The 8,696-nt window shown below is 38.8% G+C and overlaps 1 pseudogene; it reads left to right on the forward strand.

Moving 5' to 3' along the window:
* Window positions 1-7,988: 7,988 nt before the first annotated feature.
* Window positions 7,989-8,247, forward strand: LOC110258585 (annotated as a pseudogene).
* Window positions 8,248-8,696: the final 449 nt, after the last annotated feature.

Below are 8,696 nucleotides of genomic sequence, written 5' to 3' on the forward strand. Positions count from 1 at the left end.
TTAAATAGTGGAAGAGTGTTACTACATCATATGGACCATGGAGGACAATGTCCCAGGATGAACTGGCTAAGATGGTTCCTGTCAAACCACCTCTTGTAAAAAGAAAAGTAAAGCCTAAAGCTCACAATGTAGTGGGAGATGATGTTATACTACATCTGTGAAAAGTTACTACTCAGCCGAATACCTTTACTCCTATAGGAGTAGGAATATTTATGGCAGCTGATGTAAAGTAAGCTCATGGGTTGACATCTATCCCTCTGTTAAATATATGATGAGCCCATAAAATAAGTCCTAAAAAGCCATGTCATTCCCATGTATCTGAAAGGCTCTTTTTTTTATTACTCAATGAATTTTATTACATTTATAGTTGTACAATGATCATCACAACCCAATTTTATAGCATTTCCATCGCAAACCCCCAGCACATCCCCCACCCCCCAACCCGTCTCATTTGGAAACCATAAGTTTTTCAAAGTCTATGAGTCAGTAAGTATCTGTTCTGCAGAGAAGTTCACTGTGTCCTTTTTTGCATATAATGTTGGTGTCTCCCTGTCTGACTGAGTTCACTTAACATGTTAATTTCCATGTCCATCCATGTTGCTGCAAATGCCGTTATTTCTTTCCTTTTAATGGCTGAGTAATATTCCATTGTGTATGTATACCACATCTTCTTTATCACTCCTCTGTCATGGACATTTAGGTTGTTTCCATGTCTTGGCTATTGTATATAGTGCCGCAATGAACATTGGAGTACTTGTATCTTTTTGAGTCATGGTTTTCTCCGGATAGATGCCCAGGAGAGGGATTGCTGGATCAAATGGTAATTCTATTTTTAGTTTTCTGAGGCATCTCCATACTATTTCCCACAGTGGTTGCACCAATTTACATTCCTACCAATGGTGTAGTAGGGTTCCCTTTTCTCCACACCCTCTCCAGCATTTATTTTTAGACTTTTTGATGATGGCCATTCTGGCTGGTGTAAGGTGGTACCTCACTGAAAGGCTCTTTTTGTCCTAAATAGTATGTAATGATAATGTGAGACTGTTCTAAACCCTGGTAGGCTATGAATACAGACTTCAGGGTGATCAAAGAATCAAAAGAATAGGTGTTAGTATAGGAGTGGGTCTCCTCCTGCAGGGTCAAATAAAGTAGAATTGAGATTTTGATCTGTTAACAGTATGGTAATTCCAGCTGCCAGGACTGAGAGGGATGATTATAGTAACATGGCTATAACTGGGGCAGATCAAACAAACAATGGTTTGGTGTTATAAAAATGGCTGTGATTTTATATTAAAGATTGTAGTCATAAAAGTAATAGCACTAAGGTTTGAAGAAACATTTGCTAAAAATCAGGAGAAAATGGTTAGGATGACAGAGGCTTCTGCATGTGCCAGGTTGCTGGCTGGATGTGGGTGTATTCTTGAATTGGTACCAGATCTGCTTTACTATTGATGATACAAGTAGGAGTAAGAATGAGGGGGACGTAGTCAAAAGCTTGTATTATGTATTTGGTGCCCCAGTAATTAGTGGGACAAGACAGTTTCCAAACCCTCCAATCACAATGGGCACAACTATAAAGAAAAATGTTAGAAAGGCAGGGGCTGTCATGATTACATTATAGATATAGTCATCTCCAAGTAGGCTCCAGGCTAGCATAGCTGAGCATGGATTAATAGACTTAAAGTGCTGCCTGCTGTTCCAGCTCAAGCACCAAATGGTAAAGTGACCATACATTTGTGATTTGTTGAAATAGTCAGCAATTTATGAACACAGGTAAAATGGCTGAGCAAGCATTAGAGTATACATCAAAAGAAAGGGCTTAGCCCTGTTTTTGTCAAACCCTGTGATGCATCAACAAATTGAACTGCAAATTCAAAGGAACAGCTTCAATTCTGCAAGTGTTTTTCCAGATTTTTCTTTTTTCTTGAAGACAGAGAAGTAGATTGAAGCCAGTCGACTAGAGTATTTACCTGTCAACTAAAATTTCCTGGGGTGGAAGCCCATCATTGTGTGTTTTGTAATCCTTATTTTTGGGAATTAAGTAAATTGTACTTGCTTAGGGTTTTGAAAGCTCTTGGTCTAAACAAACCTAAATTTCTAGTCCAGCACTGATAGAGTGGGTGTTAAGGGTTTTGGTTTTTGTTTTGGGTTTTGTTTTTTTTGGTTTTTTTTTTTTTTTTGTCTTTTTGCCTTTTCTAGGGCTACTCCCATGGCATATGGAGGTTCCCAGGCTAGGGATATAATCAGAGCTGCAGCCACCGGCCTACGCCAGAGCCACAGCAACGCGGGATCCGAGCCGCGTCTACAACCTACACCACAGCTCATGACAACACCCGATCCTTAACCCACTGAGCAAGGCCAGGGATCGAACCCGCAACCTCATGGTTCCCAGTCAGATTCGTTAACCACTGTGCCACGACGGGAACTCCAAAGGGTATTAAGTAATAGTGTGGATATCACAATTGGTAATGATAGAAAGGTTATTTTTTTGGTATGTGTGAATTGTCATTTTATCTTTATGTTTACTGTAGTTAGTGATGTGGAGAATGATAACCACAAGTAGCAATACATGCTGAGTAGTGGTCTGATGGCTATTAGTGTAAGTAGAATGATGTTATCATTTTTGTTATCTCTTGCATAATTATTCACTTGGGTAAAAATATTGATGATAGGAGACCTCTTGATGACATTCTAATAATGAGGATAAGGATTATGATTGGAGGTGTGTAGTTTCAAATGTGTGATACATGAGCTGGGCATAAATAGTAAGAAGACAGTGTTACTATAATATAAACTAGAGCGTTTAGGATTGTTAAGGTTGCAATATGCATTTTAATAGCTGTTATTCATCCTATATGGGCAATTGATAAGCAGGCCATAATTTTTGTAGTCGAGCTTGGTTGCATCCCCTGCAGCCTCCAATATGATTCATAATATAACCTTGACTAACATTATGTTTAGACTGATGGGTAGTGAGATCTGGGTACAAGTCTATCACAGTAATAGCATTGGGCCTGCTCTTCATGGACTGCCTTGTGTTACTTCAGGTACCCAGAAATGAAATGGGGCAAGTCCTAACTTCATGACAAAAGCTATTATTTCAATGGTGGATGCTGTTGGGCTAAAGATTTTTTTAATTTATTGTGTTCACTGACCAGGATATATTAGATTAACAACAACAGCCCTTATAAATAGTATTGATGTGGTGGATCGTTTTAGAAAATATTTGTTGGATGCTTCTATAGCTTATGGTTTAATTTTTTTGTTAGAATGAGGATCATGTTAACTAGTGTGAGCCTGTTACTGCAATTATGCTTCCTGAGAGAATGGTCAGTAAAATTATAGTAAAAACAATAGGGTTTTTAGTACATGAAGACATACAGAGTTCCCGTCGTGGTTAACGAATCCAACTAGTATCCATGAGGACACGGGTTTGATCCCTGGCCTTGCTCAGTGGGTTAAGGATCCACTGTTGCTGTGAGCTGTGGTGTAGGTTGCAGATGTGGCTTGGATCCCACATTGCTACAGCTCTGGTGTAGGCCAGCAGCTACAGCTCTGCTTTGACTCCTAGCATGGGAACCTCCATATGCCGCAGGTACAGCCCTAAAAAGACAAAAGACAAAAAAAAAAAAAAGATAGAAAACAACATATATACAACATTTTGGGAGTATGGGCCTGATCGCTTACTTAGTGGACCTTACTCTAGCATGAGGTGTAACATGGTAGCATGGAACATGTACAACTCTTAACGGTAGGCTCAATTCCTATGATTCTAGGAATAAGAAGGTTTAAACCTCTATAATTTACTTTAGGTAACTTTTATGTCAGACGTACTTCTTATGTTTGTGGTGGGATGCCTGATGTGAAGACAGGTAGTGAAACTTCTCATATATGTAGGGCTAATATTAGTGGTAAAGAAAAAAAATTATAATGTATAAGTTGATCACATCAATTTGTGCTCAAATTCATAGAAAGGCGATTGTTAGGAGTGTTGTAATGATGACATTGGCTGTATATAATTCTGGCATTTAGGGGTTGTGAAATTCTTCTAAAAATAGGATTGTTGTGAAAATGCTTATTAGAATAATATTGACAATAGTCTCTAGGAAGAACAGAGTGAATGGGCCTGCTACATTTTCTACATTGAAACCAGATAGAGGTTTCGATTCTACTTCTATTAAATCATTTATCAGAAGGCCTGATAAGAGAATAATTGCTAGTGTTATTTCATATGTTATTGTCTGTGCTATTGCCCACAGAACTCCAACTGAGTATGTATTGAATCCGAAGCTCATCTAGATCAGAGAATGGAATAAATGGCGAGGCTTCATATAGCTAACACAAACAGTGCACCTAGGTATATATTAATTAGTGGAAAAGGCATGGGAAGAGGAATTCATTATATAAATTGATGGTGATGATCATAGCAGTTTTTCAATAAATAATTTGACTTCACTAGTACTGGGTTATAATAATCCATAGTTGCTGGTGTTGTTTGGTTCTTTCTGGATTTGTAGATAGCTTAGGATTTTTAATTCAGTTAATGTAAGGAATGCTATAGCAAGTAAAATTGGGTAATTAGTGAAAGAATGCTGATTATAAGCGTATTCTTAGGAAGAGGATTGAACCACTGGATTTTAAGTTTTAAGTTTTATTCAATTGCTGGGCTCTGCAAACCCTAAAAAACCCTGTTCTATCGTAGAATATGTATAAATTACTTGAACATCATCTATTTTGAAGACATTTTGAAAATTAGGCCTGATTTATCTTGTCCTTTCATACTGGGAGAAATCTGTAATAGAAAGAAAGTAACCAGGATTACTCCATTCTGAACTCTCTCCGCATAGGACTTTAATTGATGAACAAACAGACCATTAATAGCAGTTATATTATTGGAATATCCTGAACCAGCACCAAGGTCATTAATTCCATTGTGGAAATCTAGAAGAGGATCTCACTGTTATCCCTAAATTTTATTCTCCAAGGTCACCCCAACCAAAAATTTTTTTTTTTTTTTTTTGGTCTTTTTGCTATTTCTTGGGCCGCTCCCGCAGCATATGGAGGTTCCCAGGCTAGGGGTCCAAACGGAGCTATAGCCACCGGCCTACACCAGAGCCACAGCAACGCGGGATCCAAGCCGCGTCTGCAACCTACACCACAGCTCACAGCAACGCCGGATCGTTAACCCACTGAGCAAGGGCAGGGACCGAACCCGCAACCTCATGGTTCCTAGTCAGATTCGTTAACCACTGCGCCACGACGGGAACTCCAAAATTGTTAATCCATTAAAAACTATGTTATCCCTTAAAGTTCAGTTGTTGGAGTTTTTATTAATTACTTAATTGAACTTCCGTGGGGGTTTCCTGTCTTACATTAGTCCTGCCTCTTCTTGGGCAGGTCAGTTTCATTGATTAAATGGGACAGTGAAACCCTAGTTTGACCAGTTACACAATCCCTATTTAGAGAGAAAATGACTACGTTACCTAGTCACACTCAGGATATAGTGACCATTAAACAGATGTCACTGGGCAGGCAGTGCCTCTAATACCAGAAATGCTAGAGGCAATGTTTTTTATAAGGAGACAGGGTTTGTGAATTCTGGGTTCCTTTTACTTTTTAAAATCTTTTCTTAAATGCATACTTGTGTTGGGTTAGCAATGTTTGAATACATTAAGGATTAGTTTAGGTATCTTTTATTGTTAACTATCAGTGGGTTGTCTGTTCTGATATAAGCTTAGGCAAGGAGAAATATTTCTTGTTACTCGTATTAACAGCATTTCTTCTATTAACAGATTAGTCCAGTATTAAATTATTATTTGATCTATTTACTGTTGGTATTAAGATGAACGTGTGGTCTATCTTGAATGCTTTCTTAATTGGTGGCTGCTTTTAGCCAACTATGGTATATGCATATTCTCCAGAGAAGGTTGTATCCTGTATCTAAAAACATTTAGCATTTTAGAATAACATTTAAAGTTACATGAAAACTTAGGGTTTTAAGTCAAATTTAAAGTTGAACCAAAACTCTTTTCTGGACAACCAGCTGTCAACAGGCTTGTTAGGCTTGTCACCTCTACTCATAAATCTTCTCATTATCTTGCCATTTAAATAAGTTTGTTCTTATAAACTGTTACAGAGTAGCTCATCTGGTTTCAGGGACTTACCTGCTCTTTGTTAAAGTGTTCTAGTTAAAGCACTATGCAAAAGATAAAAGGGATAAGTTTTTGGTACTTTTAATGCTTCTTTCATCATTCCCTTGTGGTACTTTATAGCTCCAGATTTAAATTTCTATCTTCTATACATTAGATATTGAATGAGGAGTTCGTGTCATGGCTCAGCAAAAACCAATCTGACTAGTGGGTTAAGGATCGGGCATTGCCGTGAGCTGTGGTACAGGCCAACAGCTATAGCTCCGATTCAACCCCTAGCCTGGGAACCTCTATATGCCACGGGTGTAACCCTAAAAAGACACACACACACAATGTTGAATGAGTGTTTGATTTAATTACTTATGATATTTGAACTTGGTGAGAAATTGTGGCTAGTTTTAGTTCAAGGTATTCATACAATATGAACTCTCCAGGGTATAAACTACATGCTTTTCTTTAAGCTACATTTTGATTCATTCAAACACACTTAGCAATATGCTCACCTTATAATTTATCTCCCCCCTCTTTTTTTTTCTTCTTTTTTCTTTTTAAGGCCACACTTGCAACATATGGAAGTTCCCAGGCTAGGGCTCAAATTGGAGCTGCAGTTGCTGGCCTACAGCAATGCCCAATCCAAGTCACATCTGTGACTATGCTGCAACTGCAGCAACACTGAATCCTTAACGCACTGAGCAAGGCCAGGGATCAAATACACATCCTCATGGACACTAGTTGTGTTCTTAACCCACTGAGCCACAACAGGAACTCCATATCTCCCCCTTTATGTTTGGTACTTGTTAAGAGATTATGAAAAGTTATCAATATTTGGGGAGGTTGGTAGGCAATGAGTCTGTGCTTCATGCCTGATTCAACTAAGCCCTCTATTCTTAATTTGCTTCTAGATCCTCCTTCAGTCTTTTATTTCATAAAAACTTTTGTATAAACTATTTTATGCTTTGAGATAGAAAATGCACCCCACTTCTTCCCTCCCATGGGTTACACCTATTCTTTTTGTTGTTGTCGTTCCTTTTTTTTTTTTTTTTTTTTTTTGTCTTTTTTTAGGGCCACAACTGTAGCATGTGGAAGTTCCCAGGCTGAGGTTGAATCAGAGCTGCAGCTCCCAGCCTACACCACAACCACAGAAATGCCAGATTTAAGCCATGTCTGCAACCTACACCACAGAGTAAGGCCAGGGATTGAACTCGAATCCTCATGGATGATAGTCAGGTTCGTTATGGCTGAGCCACAACAGGAACTCCTCTCACTATTCTTTACTAGGGTTTCCTGAGGATGTCAGCATATAGGACTGGCGAGTTCCAATAAACTTATCCAAGTTTATTGATTATAGAATGACCTCCTCTAGAAGGGTGTGAAACGCCACCAAGTTCTTTGACTTTTAGGCAGATGCTAGTAGTATTCTGGTGAATGATTTGTTATATTTATTTCAATTTAGGACTAAGCATAGTGGGACATCTAAGGCCAGTTTGTATCTTCACTGCTATGGCATCAGAAATGTTAAAGTTGGGAGTTCCCGTCATGGCGCAGCAGAAACAAATCCATCTAGGAACCATGAGGTTGTGGGTTCAATCCCTGGCCTCGCTCAGTGGGTTAAGGATCCAGCATTGCTGTGAGCTATGGTGTAGGTTGCAGACATGGCTTGGATCCCACGTGGCTGTGGCTCTGGTGTAGGCCTGCAGCTGAGCTGGGGTTGGACCCTTAGCCTGGGAACCTCCACATGCTGCAGGTGCGGCCCTAAAAAAAAGAAAGAAAAAAAAATGTTAAAGTCATCTTCTTCCCTGCACAAGGAAAGGTGATGCGGCTGGGGCTTCGTGGGCCTCACTATGTCTGCCATTTTCAACTTTCACAGTCTGTTGACTGTAATCTTGCTGCTTATGTGTACCTGTGCTTATATCCGATCCTTGGCACCCAGCCTCCTGAACAGAAATAATGCTGGATTGTTGGTATATTTTGGAAGTACACTAGAATTGGTGAACGGAAGAGTCCTTCTATTGCAGTATCCTGTGCTGTGATGGCCTTCAGCATCCTCTTCATACAGTAGCTCGGAAAAATGCCAGAATTCAGATGCCATCAGATTTAAATATTTTAAGAAAAGGACATATCTGCAGAAAATAATGCAAAGAATGGTTAACCCTTTATCTCTGACGATTGAATGAGATATATTTCCAGCTGCTGTTCTCTGTTTTTGTTATTGGACCAATGTTCTATATCAATTAGGATGTAACCATTTAATACTCAGTGTTTAAACATGTCTGTAACAATCAACCTCAGTCCTGTCACTACAGGATTACATATGCATATTGTCATTCCCTTGTGTCAGATACCAGTTTTTAGTGAGTTATCTTTAAGGCACCATGGTAGAAAACAAAAGTAGCAAATTACTCAAGTTCCTTTCACTGTGATTTGGAAATGATAAATCTTTATAGAATGGGAACTTTTTCTGGACTAGCTTTTTTATTGGAAAAAAAATGTTCAATTTGTGTTGGTAAGGATTGCATTCATATTTAATAATGCTTGCTTTTCCTCTGG

Source organism: Sus scrofa, unplaced genomic scaffold, assembly GCF_000003025.6.
Source record: "Sus scrofa isolate TJ Tabasco breed Duroc unplaced genomic scaffold, Sscrofa11.1 Contig2453, whole genome shotgun sequence".
Taxonomy (NCBI): Eukaryota; Metazoa; Chordata; class Mammalia; order Artiodactyla; family Suidae; genus Sus; species Sus scrofa.